Raw genomic sequence first — 26,340 nt, 5'->3', positions numbered from 1 at the left:
AGAAGGAAGGAGGTGGGCGAGATGTTATGTCCCGCTCATCTCTGCCCCTCCGCTTCTATTGGCCAGCTGCTTAGTGACGTCGCGGTGACGTCGCTGTTACACCGAACACACCTCCCCCTTGAAGGAGATATTGGTCGGCCATCACAGCGATGTCGCCGACCAGGTATATGCGTGTGAAGCTGCCGTAGCGATAATGTTCGCTACGGCAGCAATCACCACATATCGCATGTGCGACGGGGGCGGGTGCTATCGTGCTCGACATCGCTAGCAATTGCTAGCGATGTCGCAGCATGTAAAGCCTGCCTTAGTGCGATCTGCATATATGTACTTAGTCTACTTTATATTTTAGGAGTAGAGTTGAGCAAAAAAATTTGCACAGCCCTGATGTAGCAACTACGTTGGTAGCCCTAAAAACCCCCATCTATTTCCTGGCATCCTTGGCTCCTCTTTTGATTAGTAGGTTTGTGTGATGCATCCCTGACGTTGTGACAATCAGAAGAGTTACAAGATATATCAGCAGGTAGAAGGAGGATTTTAGTGCTCTCGTCTTGAGCCACTGATTACCAACAGCCACTGGACAAGAGTCGTGCAGATCTTTTTGCTCAACTTGAAACATGAGCTTTTCCCAACACATACTGTAACATTGCCATAAGGCCCTATTCACCAGTGTGACGGCGAGACAAAGATGACACAGAGACCCATAAGCTGACCCTAAGGTTGGGGACCCTGTGCTGTCCCTTATCCCGACGGTAGACTTGAAGGTAGTCAGGGTCGAGCCTTCAACGTGGCCCTGTCTCCTATCTTGGTTCTTATAACAAAGTCTTCCCCACCCAGCGGACTAACCGAGACGGAGATCCGGAAAAAACCCCAACAGAACAACAGACGGGGGTAAACAAAAAACTTACACCCACCTAAAACCTGCGCTAGGGAATAACCAAAGGTGCACAGGTAAGGGTACCAAGAAAAGGAGGTAGTAGAAACAACTTACTACAATCACAGCAGATAGCAATAGACATGTCCCCTCTGCTCCTGGGCTAGCGCCAACTGAGTTGAATATCCAGCAACCTCTCCAGGAAGCAGGGGTATTATATAAAGACCGGAAATGAGCAACTACCGACAGCCGATTAAGTCTGCTGCAGCACTAGAGAAGAAGTTGACCCTAAAATGCCCTAAGGAAAACTACACCGTTTAAATGTGCAGAGAACTCTGATCGTGAGCCTGTCTGTACACATGACAACCAGGGGCCAAAAGTATGAACTTTTGGACTCTGTTTTGCTGGTATGTACGTGCATACTATTAATTTTGATGGAAGGAAAGCGTAGCACTCTGAGGGCCATTTCAAAGAAACATATACCATGTAACATACTTTTTTTTTTACAATGTGTCCCTATGGTGCACGGATGTCTTACCATTTATCTTGACTGCGGCTGGTGTTGGGTGCATAGCTCCTGATTATATTCACACAACAGTGGGCACAGACGCAGCCTTTTTTAGCACTCTAAGTAGTTTGTGGGGTTAATTAGTGTATATGTATTGGGCCCTATGTGATGCACGTACATTGCTTTGGAGACCTGGATTGTGCAAATCCAAGTATCTAGGACATTGTGTGTTGGATATGCACTGGTCTTGTTTCCAAATGGGTATAGATCTATTGTTCTCAGACTCTAAGGTGGGCTTTACACGTTGTGACATCGCTTCCGAAATATCGTCGGGGTCACGTCGTTAGTGTCGCACATCTGGCGCCGGTAACGACATCGCAACGTGTAAATCCTAGATGCGCCGATAAAGTATCGCAAAAGCATCAAAAATCGATGATCTGTGTAGCGTCGGTCATTTTCATAATGTCGGGTCGACCGCAGGTACGATGTTGTTTGTCGCTCCTGTGGCAGCACACATCGCTGTGTGTAAACCCGCAGGAGCGACAAACATCTCCTTACCTGCGTCCCGACGGCAATGCGGAAGGGAGAAGGTGGACGGGATGTTATGTCCCGCTCATCTCCGCCCCTCCGCTTCTATTGGCCGGCCAAATAGTGACGTCGCGGTGACATCGCTGTGACGCCGAACGCACCTGCCCCTTGAAGGAGGGATTGTTCGGCAGTCACAGCGACGTCGCCTAGCAGGTATGTGAGTGTGAAGCTGCCATAGCGATAATGTTCGCTACGGCAGCAATCACCACATATCGCATGTGCGACGGGGGCGGGTGCTATCACGCTCGGCATCGCTAGCCATTGCTAGCGATGTTGCAACGTGTAAAGTACCCCTTAGGTTATAGATCCCCACTGACCCCAGAAGTTGTAAAGCACTAGAATTAGCTAGTAGAGTTACCAGATCCTAAGTGATGCACATTCATTATTCTTGGACTCTATGTTGCAGTTCCATTTGTCTTGCAACCTCAACCTTGAAATTCGTTGCTCTCATACTCTATGTGTTGCCAATCCATTGTTTTTGAGCCCTTACTGAATGCACATTCATTGTTCTTGGACCCTGATTGTTAAAGATCCTTTTTTCTAAGATTCTAGGTGATGCATAGGCTTTGACTTGGCTCCCAGCTAGGTGATGCATTGCCATTTTTTTGGTGGCCATTGGCTTTGGAGTTCCATTGCCCAAAGACCCTAAGTGGCACAATGCCATTGTTCTAGGGTCCTAGATGATGCATATCCATTATACGTGGGCTTGTGGTGTTGCAAATCTATTATTTTTAAATCCCATATGAGGCAATTATATTACATTTTCTTAGGCTATATACATTGTTCTTTGACCCTAGGTGGTGCATATTCATTGTTCTTGTGCGTCAGATATCCCAGGCCTTTTCTGTCTATGCTAGAACTCATGATAGTGCGCATTAGTTGTTCTTGGGTCATAGGTGGTGCACATTCTTATGAATGGTTCATTTGCAAATGCAACCTACATAGTGATGTAATGATGTTATATTACCCAAGAACACTTACAATTAATAGTAGTAATCCCTTCCTTTTTATTTCCTGAATTTCAACATCAAATTGGAGAATTGCGGAAACCAATATTGTACCATCACATATTGTATCAACCATGATAGCAAAACTACCATTGCTTCAGCAAAAGAACTCATGGAGTGCAATTTTTATGTATTTTTGATCCATTTATTTACTGCTGCTGGGATTGAGCCGTCTGCCGGTGATTTTATAAATATCCCTCATTTTATTCAGGGAGGCTTCAAAGGAAAGATTACAAACACTGTCAGTGGTGCGAGCCAGAGAAAATATCTGAATTCAGCAAACATCTAACTATGATGGATGTGTCCGTTGTTTAACAGAACAATGTACCCGCACAGTGGTCTACTACTGTATGCCACCAGACTCTGAGATTGATGAAGTTCAATATTAACTACTCCCTCACAAAATGTAGTAGACACGTTAGAGTCCAGAGGACAATGTAGAATGTAAATTGCATCCTATATAAATTACTTTATGGCTACAGTTTGGCAATTGGGAAATGTCAACCTCCTACCAAAAAGTTAATTACTCAATTCAGTTAATGCACGTAATAAATATTCTGACTAGGCCTGAGCAGATCCGGACTTTAAAAGTCCGGATCTCCGCGGTTTCAACGCTATCTGGGCGCCAGACCCGGGTGCGGAATTCCGGGTGCACGATCTGGATTCGGGAATTAAAGTGAAAATAAAGAAAAGAAGAAATAAGTGAGAGTTTCATACTTACCGAGACTCGGTGTCATGGCGGCACACTGCTTCCGGGTCGCACATTCACTTCCTGTACTGTGCATCGCATAGACACAGCTTTCTGTGTTTTCCCCGCCCACCGGCTGTCCTTTCATCTGTGATTGGTTGCAGGCTGACGCGCCACCAGCCTGTGACAGTCTCTGCATGCGGTCATCGCTTATCGCGGCTCAGTAATAGGCTACACTCACAGCTGGCAGTCTTCTCTATGGCTGCTGGCTGTGACATGTAGCAGAGCTGGATGTGTTGTCGTGGGACGTCGTGTGGATTACGCCGGAGCTGCAGGGTGTTGGGGGTTAATAAAGTGGTGAAGGAGGGTGCGTTTTGTACTTTATTCCAAATAAGGAATTTTTCTCTGTGTCTGTCTTTATTTACATTCATTTACAGGTTTGTGATGCAGGTATCTGATACACGCCTGTGCCATCACAACCTGTAGCAGCTGTGCACTGCTATTAACCTCTCATTACCCCGATTGGCACTGCATGAGGCCAACAGGAAGGGCTGGTAATGTACCGGGATTGTCACATCTAATAGATGCAGCAATACCGGGCGGCTGCAGGCTGAGAATATACCAGTCCCCAGCCGGGCATTATCATGTCTGGGGATGAAAATTGGGGGGGAACGCACGTCGTTTTTTTTTAAATTTATTTATTTAACAAAGGAAAAGCCGCATGCAGTTCCTCTTCTTTTGATATACAGCCAAGATAAGCACAGAGCTGGGGCTGCAGCCTGCTTATCTGTGCTGGGTGTCAGAATACGATTTCAGTAATTAAAAAAAACCGGCACACAGATCAGGAAACAAGAATATCCAGTCAAGGGTTGCTTTTAATATGCTGGTGTTTAATTCATGAAAAATTCCATAACAGTCAGTGTGTGATAATACAGGGAAATGCAGGGTCCAACGTTTCGGCTCACATGAGAGCCTTCACCAGGGACAAAATACTAAAGCAGTGTTGTACAAAAACATAAAGGGAAAATAATTACAATAACATCATGATATGGATACATAGCATATTAACATGACGCCTGAACGATGAATAGAGCAGATGGGGGGTAAAAAAAATAGTTTAAAGTGCATAGGTGAAGGGGTATATAATAAATGTACATCCGTGATGGAATTAATATAATGGAGGAAGGGTGAGAAAGTGGGGACGTAGGGATCCAAGAGGCAAGGGAAATGGAAGTGAGGAAAGAAATTGAAGATAAGGAGGGAGAATACGGCAAAAAGTGGAAAAGGAGAAAAAGAAAGAGGAAGAGAGAATAGAATTTTTTTTCCCCCCCATCTGCTCTATTCATCGTTCAGGCGTCATGTTAATATGCTATGTATCCATATCATGATGTTATTGTAATTATTTTCCCTTTATGCTTTAGTATTTTGTCCCTGGTGAAGGCTCTCATGTGAGCCGAAACGTTGGACCCTGCATTTCCCTGTATTATCACACACTGACTGTTATGGAATTTTTCATGAATTAAACACCAGCATATTAAAAGCAACCCTTGACTGGATATTCTTGTTTCCTGATCTGTGTGCCGTTTTTTTTGAATTATTGGACTACTTTTTCTCCCGAGCACCAGCTTGTATAGTAGTTGAGCGCAGCTTATCGCTTCTCAAAGAATACGATTTCAGATGATTTCAGCACTAAATGTGCACCTACTGGCAAAAAATGGGCAAAAACCGCAGCAAAAAAATGCATCAAAACACCACGTTTTTTTGACAGGAGGTGTAGATTGAATGCAGGGATATGGTGTAAAAAAATTTAAGCTGGATGTGTCGTCATGGAACGTGTGTGGATTACACCGGAGCTGCAGGGTGTTGGGGGTCAATAAAGTGGTGAAGGAGGGTGCGTTTTGTATTTTATTAATTTATTAATAACAGGATTTTTCACTGTATCTGTGTTTATTTACATTCATTTACAGGTTTGTGATGCAGGTATCTGATAGACCCCGGTGCCATCACAACCTAGGGTTTAGTAGCAGCTGTGTGCTGGTATTAACCTCTCATTACCCCAATTGGCACCGCATCATGCCACCAGGAAGAGTCGGTATCTCACTGGGATTGTAACAACTAATAGATGCAGCAATACTGGGCGGCAGCAGGCTGGAATACCAGCCCTCAGTCGCCGTTATCTTGGCTGGGGATGAAAATTGGGGAGGACCGCATGTCATTTTTTAAAATTATTATTTATTTAAATAACAAAAAAAACGCATGCGGTTTCTCTTAGACCGGAATCACACTTTCGAGGGACTCGCGAGAGTCTGCCATGGCAAAGCCTTGCACGTGTGACTGTGGGCACTGGATACACAGCACAGATACAGCCCGACAGCTGGAGCTGCAGCCGCGGGCTATATCTGTGCTAACGATTGTTTTATTTTTTTGTTTATTTTTTATCACCATACTGACCGGCAGACACTTGCACTGCTTTCCCCGCCCACCAGCCGTCTTGCCACCTGTGATTGGTTTCAGTAGGGTGACACGCTGCCAGAGTGGAAGCACGTCTAACTTTAAACAATTACACGTGCCGGTGGGCGGGCAAAGTAGTGAATATTGAATTGTTGGCTCCGGAAGGTAAAAGCGTGACCCGGAAGGAGTGTGCCGCCATGACACAGCCTCGGTGAGTACACCGAGCGCGCTCCTGCCCCCCTTTCCCCTCCACAAACGTTTTTAATCTCTGGATTTTAGTGCCCATTGACTTATATGGGCACTGGATTTCAGAGCGGATTGGATTTATTTCTAAATCTGGCAGTGATCCGCAGGTCCCAGTTTTTGGGGCGTTCGATCAGCTCTAATTCTGACCAGTTTGACCCAGTCTACAGTATATAAGATCTTCTCATCTTTCTCCAAGTCATTTCTTGTTGGTTTTGTACAGTCCATATATGATCTCCTGAACCCGCAAATACAAAATAGAAGGAAGGTGTTTGTTTAACTCAGTTGAAGCAGCAATATTTGGCCCACCATCCCTTAGGTCTTCTCTTCTATTTGTCCACAAAGGTCCTCCTGAACTTATGAAGAGAGTTAAAATCCGTTTTGTATTCAACCATGTTTATATAGGACCTCCTAAACAACCCTCTCCAAGTCATTCATTTTGTTTGGTTTGGCCAAGTTCATACACGGTATGTTATAATGGAAATATTGGGCATTAAAATATAACATTAATTTAAATAGCACATTAAAAACATCAACTGAACAGTTCCACCTTCCCCTCTGAGTAGTGGACAGTACTCACCTGTGTATTGTAAACAGATACTTAGGTGTAAAATGTACAAATAAGAAAGATCTCACTGAATTCCATGTTAGGCTTCAGGATGTTGAGAGATTATCCTCAAATTTCCTCTGATAAAAATTCACAACTTGGTTGAGGAACACTCTGCAGTGAGAAAACAGGGCCAGTCACATCTCCCTCTTCCAAAGCGTTTCTTCTCAACAGATCTTCATTAGGGAAGCTAAAAGGGGGAGGACCGTAATAACTGGTTAGACATTAGAGTGCATCACTGCTCCCGCGGTCAAAATGCTGTAACGCTGGTGTCCCAGCATTGCTCTGCATTTCCCCAGCAGAGACGCTGACTTACTCACCGCCGCGGCCTGACTGCACTGTCCTGTCTCGCTTCCCCACAGTCCTCCACATGGGTCTCCCCTGCCTCGTGCATGCCACACAAGTCCCCCGTGAGTGCGCTTAGAGTGCACGTGCGCACACGCTCGTTCTCTTAAAGTGCCAGCACACCTATTTCTAAAAGTGCCAGCACACCTATTTCTGGAAGTGCCTCTCAGCCTATGGCTGAGAGTCACTAAGTATTTAAGGCATCCTCCCACTAGGGGAGGTGCCTGAGCAACATGGTTAGTCAGTTAGTATATGTCCACCTAGCTAGTTACTTGTCAGGTCCCTTTTATCCACTGTCTGTTACCTGTTCCCATGTTCACTTTCCTGTACTGGTCCTTGCCATACCTTGCTGTCTAGTTTGCCTGAGCCTTCCCGGCTACCCCTGCCAGCACTAGAGACTCTACCAGTCTTTCCAGCCATCCCACCTGCATGTGCCAGCACCAAAGACTCTGCCTGTCTATACCTGAGCCTGTTCCTGCCCTGGAGATCAGCTACCACAATCCTGGACTCTGCCTTGGAAGTGGTACTTGGCGTCTACCCTGTAGGTGTCTAGTCAAACTTCTCCCATGTCTGGGTAAACACGGGTTTCCCCTGTGGTTTAGTGAATTCACTCCTGCTCGCCACCTCATAACAGGCGAGCATTTCAGGTGCCTCCTAGCTGTGTTCTGCTTTCCAGCAGCGTTATTTAAACTATGCATTCTGTTTCCAGATCACCTAATACCGCACTAATCACATCCGGCCACTAGATTATCTGCTGTGAGTGTGTAGTGAAACCATGGCATCAATTCCGGCGCATGACATGTAGAGTCAATCATAACATTTACTTGGAACATAAAAAATCAGGTTGGGTTATGCTACAGATCATCAAGTCTAGCATTTGAACCACAAGACGTCATGTATACCTGGACTCTAATAGGACTAAGGAATGCAAAGTCCTCTATTAGCCCTTACATTCAAATGTCTCAATAAGGGGGTGGAGGTAAAATGTATGTATTCTATGAAAAAGCACATTTTCTCCATTATGTTGGTAGACTAAAAGCTCTATAGTTACCAAATGGAGAAAAAAGCTTCATCAACTGATACCAGGTTAAACCTACCAAGTATTGATAAAAGCTATCAGTATACTGCTTATTATTTGCACACTTTACACAATGTTTCTCCTTTTTGGTTCCATCCTGTCTATAAGGACCTTTTAGCCAAGTGACGAAAATGAGGAAGGGACTCCTCTTCTTAGTTTAAACCAGATCATGCAGGACATCTTAAACCTCCCACTCCTTTTCCTCCTTTTTTAATGTTTTACCCTGTTCATGTAGGAATTCCTAAGACTTTAGGCCAAGTAACCAAGACATGTAAGAGGGTCTACTTTCCAGTTTGTCTACGGAGGACCATTCTTTTTTTTTTTTACTTTTTTTTAAAGGGAACCTGTCAATCCGCCATCTTAGCATGTTAGTACGTCCACAGGGGTATCCTAACATGCTATTCAATGCAGCATAACCAGCAGTGCTGCTAGTACCTGTGTTCGATGTCAACACTCTTCTCAATGTCGGGCACTTCCAGTCATGTGCAGTAGACCTCTCTGAAGCTGGGACGCGTACACCCAGCTTCTGATTGCACATGACCGGAAGTGCCCAGCATTCAGAAGTGCGGTCACAGTGAATAGAGGTACGCGCGTCACCACTGGTGATGCTGAAATGAACAGCATGTTAGTACGCCCCTGTGGGCATGCTAATGTAGCGCCCCATGGGGCATGTGTTTTAACCTACTCGTTGCCGGGCTGGGGGTGCAGATCCTTTGCGTCGTTATGGGGTGGCCTGGCCCACTTCCGTTGCCCCAAGGCATACAGAATGGAGGATTGGAGGGTGGTAGGGAGGCAGGATGGAGGATGGGGGTGGTATTGACAGTTAGGAAAGTCTAATAGATGACGCCACCTGTAGTATGCGACCAGGGATGGGGCCGCCGCTGCAGCGTCTCTCTTGCCGAGGCAGATGTTGAGTGCAGCCGGGGTGGTGTCGCTCCCCACAGGCAGAGTAGGATTACCCCGGGGAGGATAACGGGGGTGGTAGTAGTCCCCATTGGCGTCGCAGCACTGGGCGCCAGTATAGGAGAGGCAGAGGCAGGGGCTGCGGTTCCAAGTCTTTTTACTCATAGTTAGTTCAGGCGTTGCCCCAGAGTACCGATCTCTGCTACGATGGGCTCCAGCCGTTCCCGGATAGTCGGTGGTCACCGCCGGTGCCCGTGAAAGTCCTTTAGTGAAGTGTCCCTCAGTTGCTGTCCGAAAGCAGAGCTGAGCCTCCTGCTCCAAGCCACGGGCCCATGAAGAGAGAGAAACCAGTTGTCAGTGCTAGGTGTTATCCCAAGCTGTGCCCAGGAAGGTTCTGTCTAAAGTGTGATGGTTGCGCCTACTTCTACCCCATGTGGTGCCCGCCCCCAGTGGTTGTCCTAGTGACTGGGAAAGTCTCATGCTTCGTGATGTCTGGCTACCCTGTCTGCCCTAGTCCAACCCCCTGTGAGTAAGCACCTTGCTGTTGTTTGTGTGTATTTTGTGAAGACACCAGCAGCGCTCATTGAGGGATATGTGTTCATAAGTGGTTTCATATTAATGCCTAGATAAAGTAGGCAGGCAATAGGTTGTTGTATATTGATGAGAAGCCTCTGAATAACAAAGTGACAAGTAATTGAGATAAGAGACTTGGTGAAATAATATGTATGTATAAGTCTAATGGTTATAGGTCATACTGTGGACTGTGAAAAGATGTTCCGGTTGTGAAATGTCACAGGGCATAGCCATATAGAGTATTTGAGTGGATACCTGACATATGTATGTTTTCCCATCAGTGTCAAGAGCGGTTTAGATAATTTTATTTGCATGTGAGGTTAACTGATCCTTGGAAGGTGTATTGTTACATATGCTTCTGGAATCAATGAATGAGTAGGACAAGTTGTCCTGGGATCTGTCCTTATAGTGAGATATTGTGTGTTTCTTCCCCTCAAAATGGGGATGAAGGTTTTATAGTAAAGTAGAATATTAGTGCTGTGAAGGTATATAAGTAGTCTCAATTTTCTGCAGGGATTGTGTATTATACCAGTGGGTATTAGGATTGTGTTTTGGGAAGCTGAATCCGGACGAGATAACACTCTTGCTAAACAAACTGTGCGCTGGCTGACATTCTTTTGGGAGGGGTCAAGTGAACAGCTGCGCGATTTTCTGCCCTCTGTGAGAAGTCAGCTGTGTTAATTGTTTTGGTTTAACTCTTACGTTCGTTGCTGGAATACTCTGTAAAGGACCAGCATGAAGTACCCAACTGCACATCAGGTTTGAAGAAGTGGGTTAGAGAGCATTGTAGCCTTCCCACTTGTCACAAACCACCGGGGGGGTCACTCAGAAATCCCCCGCGCTGGCTACCAGTACGTCACAATCGGGGGGTAACAAGTGGGGGTCACCCCTACTTTATACCTCCCGACCGACAGACAGAGCACGTGACGCGCTCTCTAGCGCCCCTCTTATAGTCAGGCCAATTATGGAATTGCCCGACAATAAGCAAGGAGGCCGCTATACTACTTATGCCGATTATTGAAGGGTCCCCGGTGAGAGTAAGGTATATATTCCCCCGACCTCCGCGGGCGGAATATATAATATCTTCCCGAATCTCACTGGCCTCCCCACAATAATCCTTGGCACAACTCGCTGCCACCAACCGCTTCACGGTAACTATTAGCCGAACACACAGACGTGGGATTCAAGATCGAGATAACAGAACAGCCCAAGATTAATTATATAATTTAATCGCCTAAAGCACACTAGAAACTACAATATATACAATAGGGAATCTACAGAATATACAGTTATGTCAGAGTACAGTTACAGATAAAGCATGGTTTACAACAGGTATGCAATTCAATCAGTTACCTTGTGCGTCTGGCCACAGGGGGGCGCTGTAGACCAGGTTTCCAGGAACTCTCTCACAGGTCTGTCCCAACCAGGCCCCCGAGCAGAAGAACGCTGGAAAATGGCCGAAGTAGGGTTATCAACCTGGGCAGATCCAGGTCCCCTCCTACCTTAGTGACCTCACAGGGAAGCACTGCCACTCCCCCTGCATGGATCAGAATTATCCAGCAAAGGGGATATTGGCCATAACTTTGCCTGGGAGCGTCGTAGGCAGACGCCCATGCTCTCATTGTGACAGTTATGAATTTAGCTACAGAACGAGGGGACTCATGACCTGTCTGCCAGTTCCCCATTGGCTGATATCACGCCTGGGGCATTTCCCAATGTCCTGTTCCCATAAAAAGGGGGTGCCGGCATCGTCCACATGCGGAGACACCATTTTTATGGTTGCCATATTTATCGGAAATATGGCTTGCGAGATATGAACCATTTTTTACTGGAGTCGTTCTGTCTGGCTATTTCCATAGCCTTGCTAACTAGCTAGCAGCTCCTACTACAGGGTGACGGCAGGGAGTCATCCTGTGTCCATTGTCCTAAAGCCACCTAATTTCCATATCACAGGACATGGCCATGGATTTGTTGCTAAACCAGTTGTGTGAAGGGAAGGGGGTAGTGACACCAGGAGAGGGCTTCCTGACATGACTTGAATGTCATGATTTATCGTCATATCTCCGGATTTACCTCACACCTCCCCCCTTTTGAGGGCGCTAGGGGGCAGCACACTCCGGTGTTCCCCCGTGCGCCCGTCCGCGACCTCTCCTTGTCGGGACAGCCCGTCGGCGTTACCGTGGTCACGGCCCCTTTTGTGGCGAATGGTGAAGTTGTATTGCTGGAGCGCAAGGCTCCATCGCAACAATCGCCCATTCGTCCCAGAGACGGTGTGCAACCAGCTGAGGGGATTGTGGTCCGTCTCCACGATGAAGTGGCGCCCGTATAGATAGGGTTGCAGACGCTGCAGGGCCCACACTATGGCCAGGCACTCCTTCTCCATCGTGGAATAGGCAACTTCCCTTGGTAACAGCTTCCTGCTCAGGTACAAGACTGGGTGCTCTTGGCTCGCAGAGTCCACCTGGCTGAGCACCGCACCGAGGCCGAAGTCACTGGCGTCGGTCTGTACTACAAACGGCCGCGTGAAGTCGGCTGCCTGTAGCACGGGCGGGCTGGACAGGGCGTCCTTTAGGGCCCGGAAGGCTGTCTCGCAGTCCATTGTCCAATCGACTGCAGAGGGCAGCTTCTTCTTGGTGAGGTCCGTCAAGGGCTTTGCCAGGCTACTATAGCATGGAACAAACCTCCTATAGTACCCAGCGGTCCCCAAGAAGGACATCACCTGCTTCTTGGTCCTGGGGGTGGGCCAGGATGCGATGGCTTCCACCTTCTCAGGCTCGGGCTTCAGGGTTCTCCCACCTACCCGGTGACCGAGGTACTGGACCTCGCTCATTGCCAGCTGACACTTTCCCGGCTTGATGGTCAAACCTGCCCGGTGGATCCGCCTGAGCACCTGTGCTAGATGCTCTAGGTGATCTTCCCAGGTGGGACTGAAGACGGCAATGTCATCCAGGTACGCGGCCGCGTACCCTTCAAGTCCCTTGAGCAGGGTGTTGACCATCCGCTGGAAAGTGGCAGGGGCATTCCTCATCCCGAATGGCATCACCGTGGACTCGTACAGTCCAAATGGGGTAATAAAGGCAGAGCGTTCCCTGGCCTTGCGAGTCAGGGGGATCTGCCAATATCCCCGGCTCAGATCCATGATGGTCAGGTACTGAGCCCCGGCCAACTGATCGAGCAGGTCATCGATGCGTGGCATTGGGTACGCATCGGCGACCGTGACCGCATTGAGCCCCCTGTAGTCCACGCAGAACCGAGTGGTTCGGTCCTTCTTAGGGACGAGGACTACAGGCGAGGCCCAAGCGCTGTTGGATGCCTGGATCACCCCCAGGTTCAGCATCTCGTCAATCTCCTGGCGCATGTGTTGCTGCACCTCCAGGGAGACCCGATATGCTGAACGCCGGATCGGGGGATGATCCCCAGTGTCCACGTGATGGACAGCCAAGTCAGTCCTTCCGGGCTGGTTGGTAAACAACCCCCGGAAGGGGTGCAGGGTGGCCCAGAGCTGGGACCGTTGGTCCTCCAAGAGCTGGTGGCCAACCCCCACATCCTCAATGGATCCGCCTGCCCTAACCTGGGCTAGCATATCCAAGAGGGTTTCCGCTTCTCCCTCCTCGGGCAGGTTGCACACAGGGAGTGCACATGCCTCCCGCTCATGATGTGCCTTCATCATGTTCACATGGAAGGGCTTCCGCCTTCCACGGGCAGGGTCCAGGGTGACCAGGTACGTCACAGGGTTGAGCTGCTGGTACACGAGGTATGGGCCTTCCCAGGCTGCCTGAAGCTTGTCCTGTGGTACGGGGACCAGTACCCACACCTCTTGACCCACTTGGTAGGTCCTCTCACAAGCGTTCTGGTCGTACCAACGCTTCTGATCGGCCTGGGCTTGAGCCATATTGTCGTGTACCAGTTGCGTCAAGGCCTGCATTTTGTCCCGGAAGCGCATGACATACTCGATAACCGACACTCCAGGGGTGGCCAAATCCCCTTCCCAAGCCTCTTTCACCAGAGCCAGGGGGCCCCGCACACGTCGCCCGTACAGGAACTCAAACGGTGAGAATCCTGTTGAGGCCTGTGGAACCTCCCGGTAAGCAAATAACAGGTGTGGGAGATACCGCTCCCAGTCACGCCCATGGGAGTCGACCAACATCTTAAGCATCTGCTTTAAGGTGCCATTGAACCGCTCGCACAGGCCATTAGTCTGTGGATGGTACGGGCTGGCCACCAGATGTCGCACCTGGACTTGCTTACAGAGGGCCTCCATCAGCTGGGACATGAATTGGGTCCCCCGGTCAGTGAGCATTTCCTGGGGAAAACCCACTCGGGAGAAAATCTCCAGCAATGCGGTGGCCACCTTGTCAGCCCGAATGGACGACAAGGCCACTGCTTCTGGGTACCGGGTGGCATAGTCCACTACCGTCAGTATGAAGCGTTTCCCGGAGCTGCTGGGGATGGCCAGCGGGCCGACCAGATCCACAGCCACCCTCCTGAAAGGCTCATCGATGATTGGCAGAGATACCAGTGGGGCTTTGGGGCGTGGCCCCGCCTTCCCCACTCTCTGACAGGTTTCACACGAACGGCAGTAGGCAGCCACATCGGCCCCCATTTTTGGCCAGTAGAAATGCTGGTTTAACCTGGCCTTGGTCTTAGCGATCCCTAGGTGTCCGGCCATCGGAATCTCATGTGCGATCCGCAACAACTCCGTCCGGAACGGATAGGGTACCACCAACTGTCGGTCCCTGGGCCACGCCTCCGGTGAACCCTGCTGGACCGTGGCCCGGTACAGCCGTCCTTGGTCCCAGACCACTCGCTCCGGGTCCGAGTCCGAGGGAGGCTGTGCCGCCTGCTCCTTAAGAGCTTTCAGGCTGTCGTCAGCTTCTAACGCTGCCTGAAACCCCTGACTAGATGTGGCCAGAATCGACGAGACTGTCACATCTTCGGTCAGTACCCCGGGACCTGTGTCCTGGCCTCCACCTGACTCGGCTGCCACTTGGTCAGAAGGGGAAGAGCTATCGGACCTCCGGGAGGCCCCTTGGCTTCCAGCACTCCCACTGCGGGTGACAGCGGCCACAGCCGCTGCGACCGTGGGTCGTGCCTGCTCCTCCTCCGTTCCTGACCAAGTCGCCGGTTCAGGCAGACCTCCCTGGCTTCCTGACACCCCGGTTGTGGGGGAACCATGCACCGAGATCTTACCTGGGAGCACTTCCGCTCCTGGACCGGCCCCAATCTCACCTGCCTGTTCCCCTCCTGCAGCAACAGAACCCCGCTGTGAAATCTCTGGGGACCCCACATTTGCTGTGGTAGCCCCCACCCCACACACTGGTCCTCCCCCTGCAGCACCCTGCTCTCTGCTTATCCCTTCAGAGGGCAACAGATCCCAGCTCACAGGCTGGTTACTAGTAGAGGCATTGTCACACCTTTCTCTGACCCCCTCCCCTGTCACAGCTGCAGCTGCGTGTGTGTCTATGGTGTCTGTGCAAGCAGAAATATCAGAGTTCACTCCCTCCTCCCTTACATCATTCATAGATAACACATTAACATTGTCAGGAGTCATGTCAGCACTGGCTGAAGGTTCAGCCTTTGGGGCGGGGCCAAACTGGGAGGTTATTTGCCCCAAATCTGTCCCAAGTAGCACGTTTGCAGGGATCCGATCAGTTACCCCCACCTCCCTCACCCCTCGCCCTGCGCCCCAGTCCACATAAATGTCAGCAACAGGCAGCGCCGGGTTAATGCCTCCAATCCCGGAGACAGCGAGGGTTTTTCCAGGGATCAAGTCTTGGGGGGACACCATCTCAGGCCGCACCAGAGTCACCTCCGAGGCGCTGTCTCGCAGTCCTATGGTCACAGACTGGCCGACGGTGACAGGTTGGAAGCTGTCCAGGGACCTACCACCACCCCCACCCACACAATACACCTTGGGCGGCCCTTGGGACGGGGACGGAGCCGGGGCCTTGGGACGCTGAGGGCACATGGCCTTGAAGTGTCCAGGTAGGTTGCACTGGTGGCACCGTCTTGGCTCTGCCACGGGCCTGGAGAGGGGAGTTGAGGGGGACACCCCCTGCAGTCTAGGGGCAGGTGGGGCAGTCGCAGAGTTCATCTTACCCCCTCTCCAGGTGCTGCTGGTGGCTGCTCTCCTGGCTTCAGGAGCCCGATTGTTGGTGTAGTCATCTGCCAGGGCAGCTGTAGCCGTGGATCCCTTTGGCTTTTGGTCTCGGATGAACTGGCGGAGATCCTCAGGGCAGTTCCACAAGAGTTGCTCCGTGATGAACAAGTCCAGGATCTCCGGTCCGGTGGAAAGCTGCAGGCCTTGGGTCCAGTGGTCGGCAGCTCGGGCAAGTGCCCGCCGGTGGTCAGCCCAGGAGTCCTTTGGTCCCTTCTGCAGCGTCCGGAACTTCTTGCGGTAGGACTCCGGGGTGAGGTTGTACTGTTGGATCAGGGCCCGCTTGATGGTGTCGTAGCCCTGATCCGCCTCAGCAGGCAAGTCCCCAAGGATATCCAGGGCCTTACCCCTTAAACGGGGGGTCAGGTATTTGGCCCACTGGTCCTTGTTCAGATGATGCTGCAAGCAAGTCCGTTCAAAAGCAGTCAAGAAAGAGTCCAAGTCTCCATCCTTCTCCAGCACTGGGAAGTCCTCAACACGGACCTTTGGAAGTTTGGTGTCTGGAAGGTCACGGGTGGCTGATGAGGGCCGGAGCTGAGCTAGCTGCAGCTGGTAGTTACGCTCTGCCTGGCGCTCTTCACGCGCTGCTTGCCGCTCACGCTCGGCCATGAGTTCCTTGTAGCCCTCCCGGTCTCCAGCCTGGCGTAGGGCCATAGCCATTTGAAGAAGGCTATCCGAGCCTCCCAGGCTCGGTGGAATGGCACGTGGTGATCTGCGGCCCGCTGCGGAGCCTGGTGCTTCACTGTCCATTGCAGAGCGGAGGGCTGGCGTCTGGCTCGTTGAGGACCCTTGGGCGAGCTGCTCCTCATCTTGTCCAGCAGTGCCCGGTTGTGCAATGTCCTCTGCAGAGCTGTTTTCTGGCGTCGAGCTCCTGGAGGACTCGTGGACAACCTCCTCATCGTCTCTGGCCTGAGCATCGGCCATTCCTTTGGCTTTGCTCCTGGTGCTCTCAGCCATTCTTGCAGACTTTTGGTCACTTGCACAGAACTGACACCTGATGCCTCCACACACCTTACAGTATCTGCACTCTGACACTCTAGTGTTGAGCTAGTCTGAAGACCCCAGCAGCCACAGCTGCTGCAGGCAGTCTTTAGTGTCTGGGAGTATGGGTCTCACACTCACACACACTATTATCTCGATCCCACCGCTGCCACCAATATGTCACAAACCACCGGGGGGGTCACTCAGAAATCCCCCGCGCTGGCTACCAGTACGTCACAATCGGGGGGTAACAAGTGGGGGTCACCCCTACTTTATACCTCCCGACCGACAGACAGAGCACGTGACGCGCTCTCTAGCGCCCCTCTTATAGTCAGGCCAATTATGGAATTGCCCGACAATAAGCAAGGAGGCCGCTATACTACTTATGCCGATTATTGAAGGGTCCCCGGTGAGAGTAAGGTATATATTCCCCCGACCTCCGCGGGCGGAATATATAATATCTTCCCGAATCTCACTGGCCTCCCCACAATAATCCTTGGCACAACTCGCTGCCACCAACCGCTTCACGGTAACTATTAGCCGAACACACAGACGTGGGATTCAAGATCGAGATAACAGAACAGCCCAAGATTAATTATATAATTTAATCGCCTAAAGCACACTAGAAACTACAATATATACAATAGGGAATCTACAGAATATACAGTTATGTCAGAGTACAGTTACAGATAAAGCATGGTTTACAACAGGTATGCAATTCAATCAGTTACCTTGTGCGTCTGGCCACAGGGGGGCGCTGTAGATCAGGTTTCCAGGAACTCTCTCACAGGTCTGTCCCAACCAGGCCCCCGAGCAGAAGAACGCTGGAAAATGGCCGAAGTAGGGTTATCAACCTGGGCAGATCCAGGTCCCCTCCTACCTTAGTGACCTCACAGGGAAGCACTGCCACTCCCCCTGCATGGATCAGAATTATCCAGCAAAGGGGATATTGGCCATAACTTTGCCTGGGAGCGTCGTAGGCAGACGCCCATGCTCTCATTGTGACAGTTATGAATTTAGCTACAGAACGAGGGGACTCATGACCTGTCTGCCAGTTCCCCATTGGCTGATATCACGCCTGGGGCATTTCCCAATGTCCTGTTCCCATAAAAAGGGGGTGCCGGCATCGTCCACATGCGGAGACACCATTTTTATGGTTGCCATATTTATCGGAAATATGGCTTGCGAGATATGAACCATTTTTTACTGGAGTCGTTCTGTCTGGCTATTTCCATAGCCTTGCTAACTAGCTAGCAGCTCCTACTACAGGGTGACGGCAGGGAGTCATCCTGTGTCCATTGTCCTAAAGCCACCTAATTTCCATATCACAGGACATGGCCATGGATTTGTTGCTAAACCAGTTGTGTGAAGGGAAGGGGGTAGTGACACCAGGAGAGGGCTTCCTGACATGACTTGAATGTCATGATTTATCGTCATATCTCCGGATTTACCTCACACCACTTACATGGAGGTGGTCTAGCAGGTGAGAGGACTATCACACCTGGTCCTTCCTGCTTTAGTCATCTGGTCTATTGGGTGAGAGAGGTTTTTAACCCTTCCCAATACGCCCTACAAGTGTAGCAGGTGAGAGTGAATGCTGATTGAGCCTTCTTGCTACCACTTGAGAGCCCATTCTGACTTGCCAGGAGACGTGTGGCCTGTTAACAAGGTTCAGGGACACTGAGAGGGCATTTGCAGAAAGGTGGGCTGTGTGGGAATAAGTTGAAGCCATGGGCAACTTGTTCAGTGTGCAGTGTGGGGCTCCAGCAGGATCCAAAACAGCCAAACAGATAGTGCAAGAAAGAGAAGGCAAAGAAGCAGTGAAAAATGTCAGACCGATACTCAGAAAGGCAGACATGCCAGAGTGTGGGTATTTGTATGTTGAGAAATGGCACAGATTCAGGGAAGAGGTGCAGCATTGTGGATGTAAAGAAATAACAGTGGGATGTATTATTATATTATTGTTATGTAAAGTGTATTATAAATTTTTAATGCACCAAGAGCAAAAACTGTGACTGCTACCGCCCCCCCTTCACATGATCAGAAACCCAGACCAGATGAATGGACTTGTAAACATTGTAGTCAGAAAAACCCAGACTGGAGAGGTACTTGTGCTACGTGTAGTGTTACTCGCCCTAAGCAGATTGCACTAACTCCTGTTCGAACCAGATCACATGTGCTGACAGAGGACGCTGACACTGAGACAGAGGTAGTGAAGGAATTGAGTTTTGGGGAGGAAGCTGGACATTACTCTGACGGTGAGGAAAGAAAACAGTTATCTGACCCTGAAGACCAACCTTTCCCTCTTTCCCTGACTGACGTAATACAGCAGGAAGGGGAGAGTATAGAGACGTACTTTTGGAGGTTACAGCTGAAGTGGGCAGACGTGGGGTACAAAGTCAGAACCTCCCTTAATGACAAAATACTGATGAGTATATTTGTTAACGGTATGAATAAGTTTTTTACGAGAAGCAGTACAGACAGCCAGACCTGAGTGGAGAAACATGGACCCAACAGACCTTCTGCAAGTAGCTAAGGGGGTTGAACTGACAAAATGCAAGCGACCAGTTATGTATGCTAGAGCACAAGGAAAACAGTGGAAGCAGAGAGGGAGGGCACCAGGTGACCGAGTGACCGTACAGTGCTGGAATTGTGGACAGAATGGACATTACGCCAGACAGTGCAAAAACCCCAAATAGGAGAGGGAGCAGACTGACTCTCCCCCTTCCTTCCCTCCTCCTTTGCCTCTGGCCTAGGAAACTGGTGACCACGAAGGGACTGGAGGGATTGGTGTTTGAAATTCCCTTGATAAAACAGTATCCCTTAAGCCCAGCCAAATCAATGGCCCTGACCAGAGAATATGTGCAAGCAGGGGCTCTAGTACAAAGGTCCTCCCCCCTGTAACACTCCCTTGTATCCAATCAAGAAAAAAAAGGGCCCAAAGGTTCCCCTGACACGTACAGAATGGTGCATGATTTGAGAGCTGTCAATGCTGTCACTGAGAGTGTAACACCAATTGTTCCAAACCCACATACCTTACTGTCACAAATCCCAGGGACCTCCAAATGTTTTACAGTAATTGATTTGGCAAATGCCTTTTTCTCTGTGCCTCTACCCCCTGACTGTCAGTATCTTTTTGCCTTCACACATGAGGGGAAACAGTACATGTGGACAGTCCTCCCGCAAGGAGGAATGAATTCACCTACCATTTATTCTACAGCTATGGCAGGAATTCTGGAGCGGTGGCAACCGCCTCATCCACAGGTTACGCTATTGCAGTACGTGGATGACCTTTTGCTCTGCTGTCCAGACCAGACGTCCTGCAGAGAAGCCACAATTTCTTTGCTGTGTTTTCTGGCAGAGAATGGTTGCAAAGTTTCACGTGAAAAATTACAGTACTGTAAGCAAAAGGTAACATTTTTGGGTCACTGTATCTCTGAAGGTACGAGACACCTGACTGAGGAGAGAAAACAAGCAGTCCAAAATCTCTCCTTACCCAGGTCCCACCGGCAACTGCGCACCTTTTTGGGCTTAGTGTCATACTGCAGGCCTTGGATAAGGTCTGCCTCGCAAATGATGCAACCCCTCTATGATTGTCTGTCATCTGACCCCTTTGACCTCACTCAGGAAGCTATTGATTCCTTTCATTCCCTTAAACTACTCATTGTATCTGCCCCGGCCCTGGGTATTCCAAATTACGATCAACCATTTTTCTTGTTTTGCACAGAACAGGGAGGGCATGCGACAGCCGTCCTCACACAGCAACATGGTGACAAACAAAGACCAATAGCTTACTACTCAGCGCGATTGGACCCAGTTGTCAGAGGGTCTCCCACGTGTGTCCATGCTGTAGCGGCTGCTGCAGTACTGCTAGGGAAGGCTTGCGAGATCACATTGACATTTCCCTTAGCAATTTACTCCCCGCATGACATTCATGCTATACTTGTGCAAGTCCAACCGAAACACCTGTCTATAGCCAGACAGCTCAGACTTGAATGTGCCCTTCTGATTCCTGAGTATGTCACCCTCAAGAGGTGTAATGTTCTGAATCCAGCCACCCTTTTGCCAGTAGATTCAGAAAAGGGGGAATTGGTGACAATGGTAGCAAGTGAGGATGAATACTTTGACATGACGCACGAGCATGACTGCATAGAGCTGATGAGTCAGGAGACAGCAGGTTTTCCACATGTCTATGATACACCTATTACTAATGCAGATTTTGAGTTTTTTTGTAGATGGCTCCAGATACCACCTGGATGGGAGATTCTACACTGGATATGCTGTAGTATCCTCACATGAGGTAATCCGAGCTGAACCACTCCCGCCGCACATGTCCGCGCAGGAGGCGGAGCTTACAGCGCTCATTGAGGCGTGTAGAGCGGGATCAGGTAGGAAAATTAATGTTTATTCAGACTCAAATTATGGATTTGGGATCTGTCATGATTTTGGCACTATCTGGAGAAGTAGAGCTTTTCTTACGTCAGCTGGTAAGCCTATTAAAAAAAAAATGCAGAATTGGTAAACCGGTTAATGGAGGCACTAATGTTACCAGTCCAGGTTGGCATCATTAAGGTGAAAGCACACACAAAAGGTGACTCACTGGAGGTAGCGGGCAATAGAAGGGCGGATGCAGCTGCGAAAGCAGCGGCAAAGAGGCCTAGGGATCAGAGGATAGTGGCAGGGAGCCAGCAAGTCCCAGCCACAGTGAGTCTGGATGTCCTGAAATCCCTCCAGCATCAGGCTGCCCAAACAGAGAAGGAACACTGGGGAAAATGGGAGCTGGGCTGAACTCGAATGGAGTATGGGAAAGTAAGGATAGGTTGTGTTTACCAAGGTCCCTGTTCCCTATGATGGCACAAGCAACACATGGCCCCACTCACGCCTCAAAAAGTCACATGTGTAACCAGGTGAATGCCTTCTGGATCGCTCCTGGCTTCAGTTACGTAGCCTCCAAACACGTACAATCCTGCATTATCTGCGCACAACACAACCCAGGTAAAACAGTAAAAGTCCCTAAGAAAGCAACACCCAGACCGCTCTACCGTGTCAACGACTGCAAATAGACTACATACAACTACCCAAGGTAGGAGTGTATGAATACGTCCTGGTATGTGTAGATCTCTTCTCAGGATGGGTTGAGGCCTATCCAGTAAAATGTGCAAATGATAAAACAACTGCAGAAAAACTGATGGAGGAACTAGTCTGTCGGTATGGCATCCCAGAAGCCATAGAAAGTGACAGGGGTACACACTTCACTGGAGAAATAATGAGGGACATTATGCAGGCCCTGGGAATAGAGCAGGCGTCCATACCCCTTATCATCCACAGAGCAGTGGAAAAGTAGAGAGATTAAACGGGACACTTAAACTAAAAATTCAAAAGGCCATGGCAGAGACAGGAAAGAATTGGGTAGAGTGCTTATCCCTGGCACTCTTTTCAGTCAGACACACTCCATATAGAAAGACAGGCTTGTCTCCTTTTGAAGTCCTGTTTGGTAGTGCCCCAAAAACAGGTTTCTACTTTCCACAAGTGTTACAGATGCAACACGGCACTATGACAGCCTACGTCCAGGCCTTACAGGAAAGACTTAATGTGGTGCATAAACATGTCTTTTCATCCATTCCAGATCCCAATGCAAGTGCAGATGTGCATCAGCTGAATCCAGGTGATTGGGTGGTCGTGCGCAGACACGTGAGAAAGAGCCTAGATCCACGCTTTGATGGCCCATTCCAAGTCCAGCTGACCACATCCACCTCAGTGAAACTTGAGGGAAAGCCCACCTGGATCCACGCCAGTCACTGTAAAGAGGTCACTCCACCGGCAGAATGACAGTCTTGCTAATTATCCTGCTAGGTGTAGCAGGGTTGCTGCAACAACCAAAGACACTGAGCGAACTTTTTAATACGGACTGGGATAATAAACTCATTCGCCACCATATTTCTCTTACTGAGGACATGGAAGGAGAAAAGCCAAAAGACTGTTGGATCTGCACACACAGCTGGAAAGGTCACTAATCCCTGGTTCCAGCTAAATATCACACAGCCTAGGCGACAGTCGTGGTGGATGGAATACAATCCGGACATTGAGGGTGCAGTTACCAAAGTAAAGACTAAGATCCCTCATTCAGGCCCCATTACCTACGATGGATTATGGTTCAGTATTCAATATAATGATGTTGCTATCTGTGGAAAGGACAATGATTGTTTCCGTGTGTTTGTGTCTATGTGTGTATCTACATACATGGTCACCAGTTTTTGTCTGTTCTCCTATTATATGTATATATGTATATATATGGATGACTCCAGCGAAGACTCCTGGTGAGGAAATACATTTTCTTTTATGAATCCAGCTAATTGGTTTAAGGGCCTAGCAGGTTGGGTTTCTGGCATTATACAGTCCTGTATGCAAATATTGTTATTCTGTCTATTGCTTTATATAGCTGTAAAAGCATTGATATATGCGTTAGCTAAACTACTGAATAATGTATGTTCTAAGAGTTTCTAAGAGTTTCAGTATTGAACCCTCTGTAGTTTACTACGGACCCCAAATGGCCTCTACTGACGGGGTGTAGGTGTCCACACTGAGGGTGGATGGGTGAAGTGGTAGGAAGACCCCTCATGGGTACTAGGCCCATGAGCCAGCAGCTCCTGTTTGGACGCCTACTGACCCTGTAGTGAAGGTTATACCATTTACAAAAGGGGGAAATTGATATAGAAGGGTTAATAGTTTCTATATTTCTTCATTAAAGATATTTTATTGTTATTAGTAAGTATATCTGGTGGTAGTTCATAGTCATTATGGAGCCTTCGGAATAAGAGACATGCTCAAGGATTATTTTGTCTCTAAATGTTCTTCTTATCTTCTTCTTATCTCATATGCATGACTCTACATTTTTGCTTTGCTAAAACTTAAAGGTCATATGAGCAACTTGTAAAGTCCAGCTTAGAAGCCTTATTTGCAATATCACATTGATCTGTAAATGGTATAAATAAAGTGTACTTTGGTTAAATAAACAGAAAATTGATCATGCCCACATGGATGCTGGTCTTTTTCTCCGAGCGCTCGATCTTGATTAGGTCTGAAGAGGCCTAATTGAGAAGACCTCACTGGTGATCCCATAAGCTGACTTGTGACAAAACAGAACAGCTACAACACAGTGAATAGAGGTACGCGCGTCACCACTGGTGATGCTGAAATGAACAGCATGTTAGTACGCCCCTGTGGGCATGCTAATGTAGCGCCCCATGGGGCATGTGTTTTAACCTACTCGTTGCCGGGCTGGGGGTGCAGATCCTTTGCGTCGTTATGGGGTGGCCTGGCCCACTTCCGTTGCCCCAAGGCATACAGAATGGAGGATTGGAGGGTGGTAGGGAGGCAGGATGGAGGATGGGGGTGGTATTGACAGTTAGGAAAGTCTAATAGATGACGCCACCTGTAGTATGCGACCAGGGATGGGGCCGCCGCTGCAGCGTCTCTCTTGCCGAGGCAGATGTTGAGTGCAGCCGGGGTGGTGTCGCTCCCCACAGGCAGAGTAGGATTACCCCGGGGAGGATAACGGGGGTGGTAGTAGTCCCCATTGGCGTCGCAGCACTGGGCGCCAGTATAGGAGAGGCAGAGGCAGGGGCTGCGGTTCCAAGTCTTTTTACTCATAGTTAGTTCAGGCGTTGCCCCAGAGTACCGATCTCTGCTACGATGGGCTCCAGCCGTTCCCGGATAGTCGGTGGTCACCGCCGGTGCCCGTGAAAGTCCTTTAGTGAAGTGTCCCTCAGTTGCTGTCCGGAAGCAGAGCTGAGCCTCCTGCTCCAAGCCACGGGCCCATGAAGAGAGAGAAACCAGTTGTCAGTGCTAGGTGTTATCCCAAGCTGTGCCCAGGAAGGTTCTGTCTAAAGTGTGATGGTTGCGCCTACTTCTACCCCATGTGGTGCCCGCCCCCAGTGGTTGTCCTAGTGACTGGGAAAGTCTCATGCTTCGTGATGTCTGGCTACCCTGTCTGCCCTAGTGTGGCGCCCCAGGACCTGGTCGCCACAACAGCATTGCCCTCCCAAAAGGGTTAATGCTGAGCCTGGAGGTAATTGGGAGATCTATTGGCCAGTAAGTTAACACTCAACACAGTTCTCCCTCCGGCCAGCAGGGGGAGCTCTGAACCTGGAACTTCAGGGAGCATTCCTTAAGTCTGGCTGGAAGGAGGAAGTGGTAGTTAGTCTGGAGACAGGAGTGAAAGAGTGCAGACGCAGAGTAGTGCTGCCTTGTAAACTGGGGCCTAGAGCTGGGATAGCTTGGCCCAGTGAAGCAAGGGGAGCAGAGAGGCACAGCAGGGATTCGGACATCGGAGTCTGTAGTTGCCAGGGCATAAAATCCATCCCTGGTAGCTGAATCCGGAGGGCAGGAGAGCTGTAAGCCCCCTGTCCCAGAAGCAATCTGAAGGTACAGCTGCATCCCAAGGGCCCGGTGTAGACTCCAGCAGAGAAGCACCAGAGAGGGCCTGCGCAGTCTACCACACAGAAAAGGGGACGAACAACAAGTCCCAGCAGCAAGAGGGCAATTGCAAACCCAAAGTGCAGTGTCCTAACACAGCAGAGAAAGATTAAGGAGTAGGCCTCATACTCAACTGGCCAAAGATCACCCCAGGCACTTCCAGGCCGGCCGGATCATCTTTACCATCTGTGACGGTCTCCCTGGACTAAGTTTCTGCCGAGTAAAAGAGGAGAAGGTAAATAGACTACTGTTTGTGCCTGTTTCTTTCATTGCTGGTCGGCCCTGCACCGTGTTAGTCACGCAGCACCATAGACTTCCATAAACACCAACCGTGCCCCGGGCATTGCTCCACCTGTGGGGAGCAGTACTACCATTGCTGCCATAACCTCATCCCGGAGGCCTCACACAGCAGCGGCGGCTTAGTAGCCGCATACCACAGGTGGCGTCACGAACACAAACTTTAATTCAAGCCACATATTCAACACACCCACCAGGGCCACGGAGCCGGGCCCAGCCACCACTGACTACCACCGGACTAGTCCGGCACCGGGTGTCCCATAGCCCTGGGGTGGGCGAGTCAACTTTGGCGTCACGAACAGGATTTCGTGCCCGGTCACACCGGGTACTGTGCGCCTGAAGAACTGTGTAAAAGACTGTGTACTGGTTGTAAATTGCCGCCGCCATTAGCCGCGCCGAGCGCAGGAAGAAGGGGGGCGTGCCTGACAAAGAGCGCGAAGGGAGCGCGCCATCAGAGCAGAGCGCTGTTAACCCCGCGCGACCCGGAAGAAAATTTGAAAAGTGAACGGAGCCTGGTAAGGTTCACTAAGGGGGAGGAAGATGTCCGACTCCGAGGGAGAGCAGGTGG

At 49.7% G+C, this 26,340-nt stretch overlaps 1 long non-coding RNA gene across 1 annotated transcript in view; it reads left to right on the top strand.

Moving 5' to 3' along the window:
* Positions 1-23,974, top strand: part of LOC142311740 (uncharacterized) — a 441,604-nt gene extending 417,630 nt beyond the window's left edge. Inside the window, exon 4 of the long non-coding RNA XR_012754292.1 lies at positions 22,627-23,974. This is a non-coding gene — a long non-coding RNA (uncharacterized LOC142311740). The remainder of the gene's footprint in view (positions 1-22,626) is intronic.
* The last annotated feature ends 2,366 nt before the right edge of the window (positions 23,975-26,340 follow it).

Source organism: Anomaloglossus baeobatrachus, chromosome 5 (genome assembly GCF_048569485.1).
Source record: "Anomaloglossus baeobatrachus isolate aAnoBae1 chromosome 5, aAnoBae1.hap1, whole genome shotgun sequence".
Lineage (NCBI taxonomy): Eukaryota > Metazoa > Chordata > Amphibia > Anura > Aromobatidae > Anomaloglossus > Anomaloglossus baeobatrachus.
This window is presented reverse-complemented; position numbering and strand designations above follow the sequence as displayed.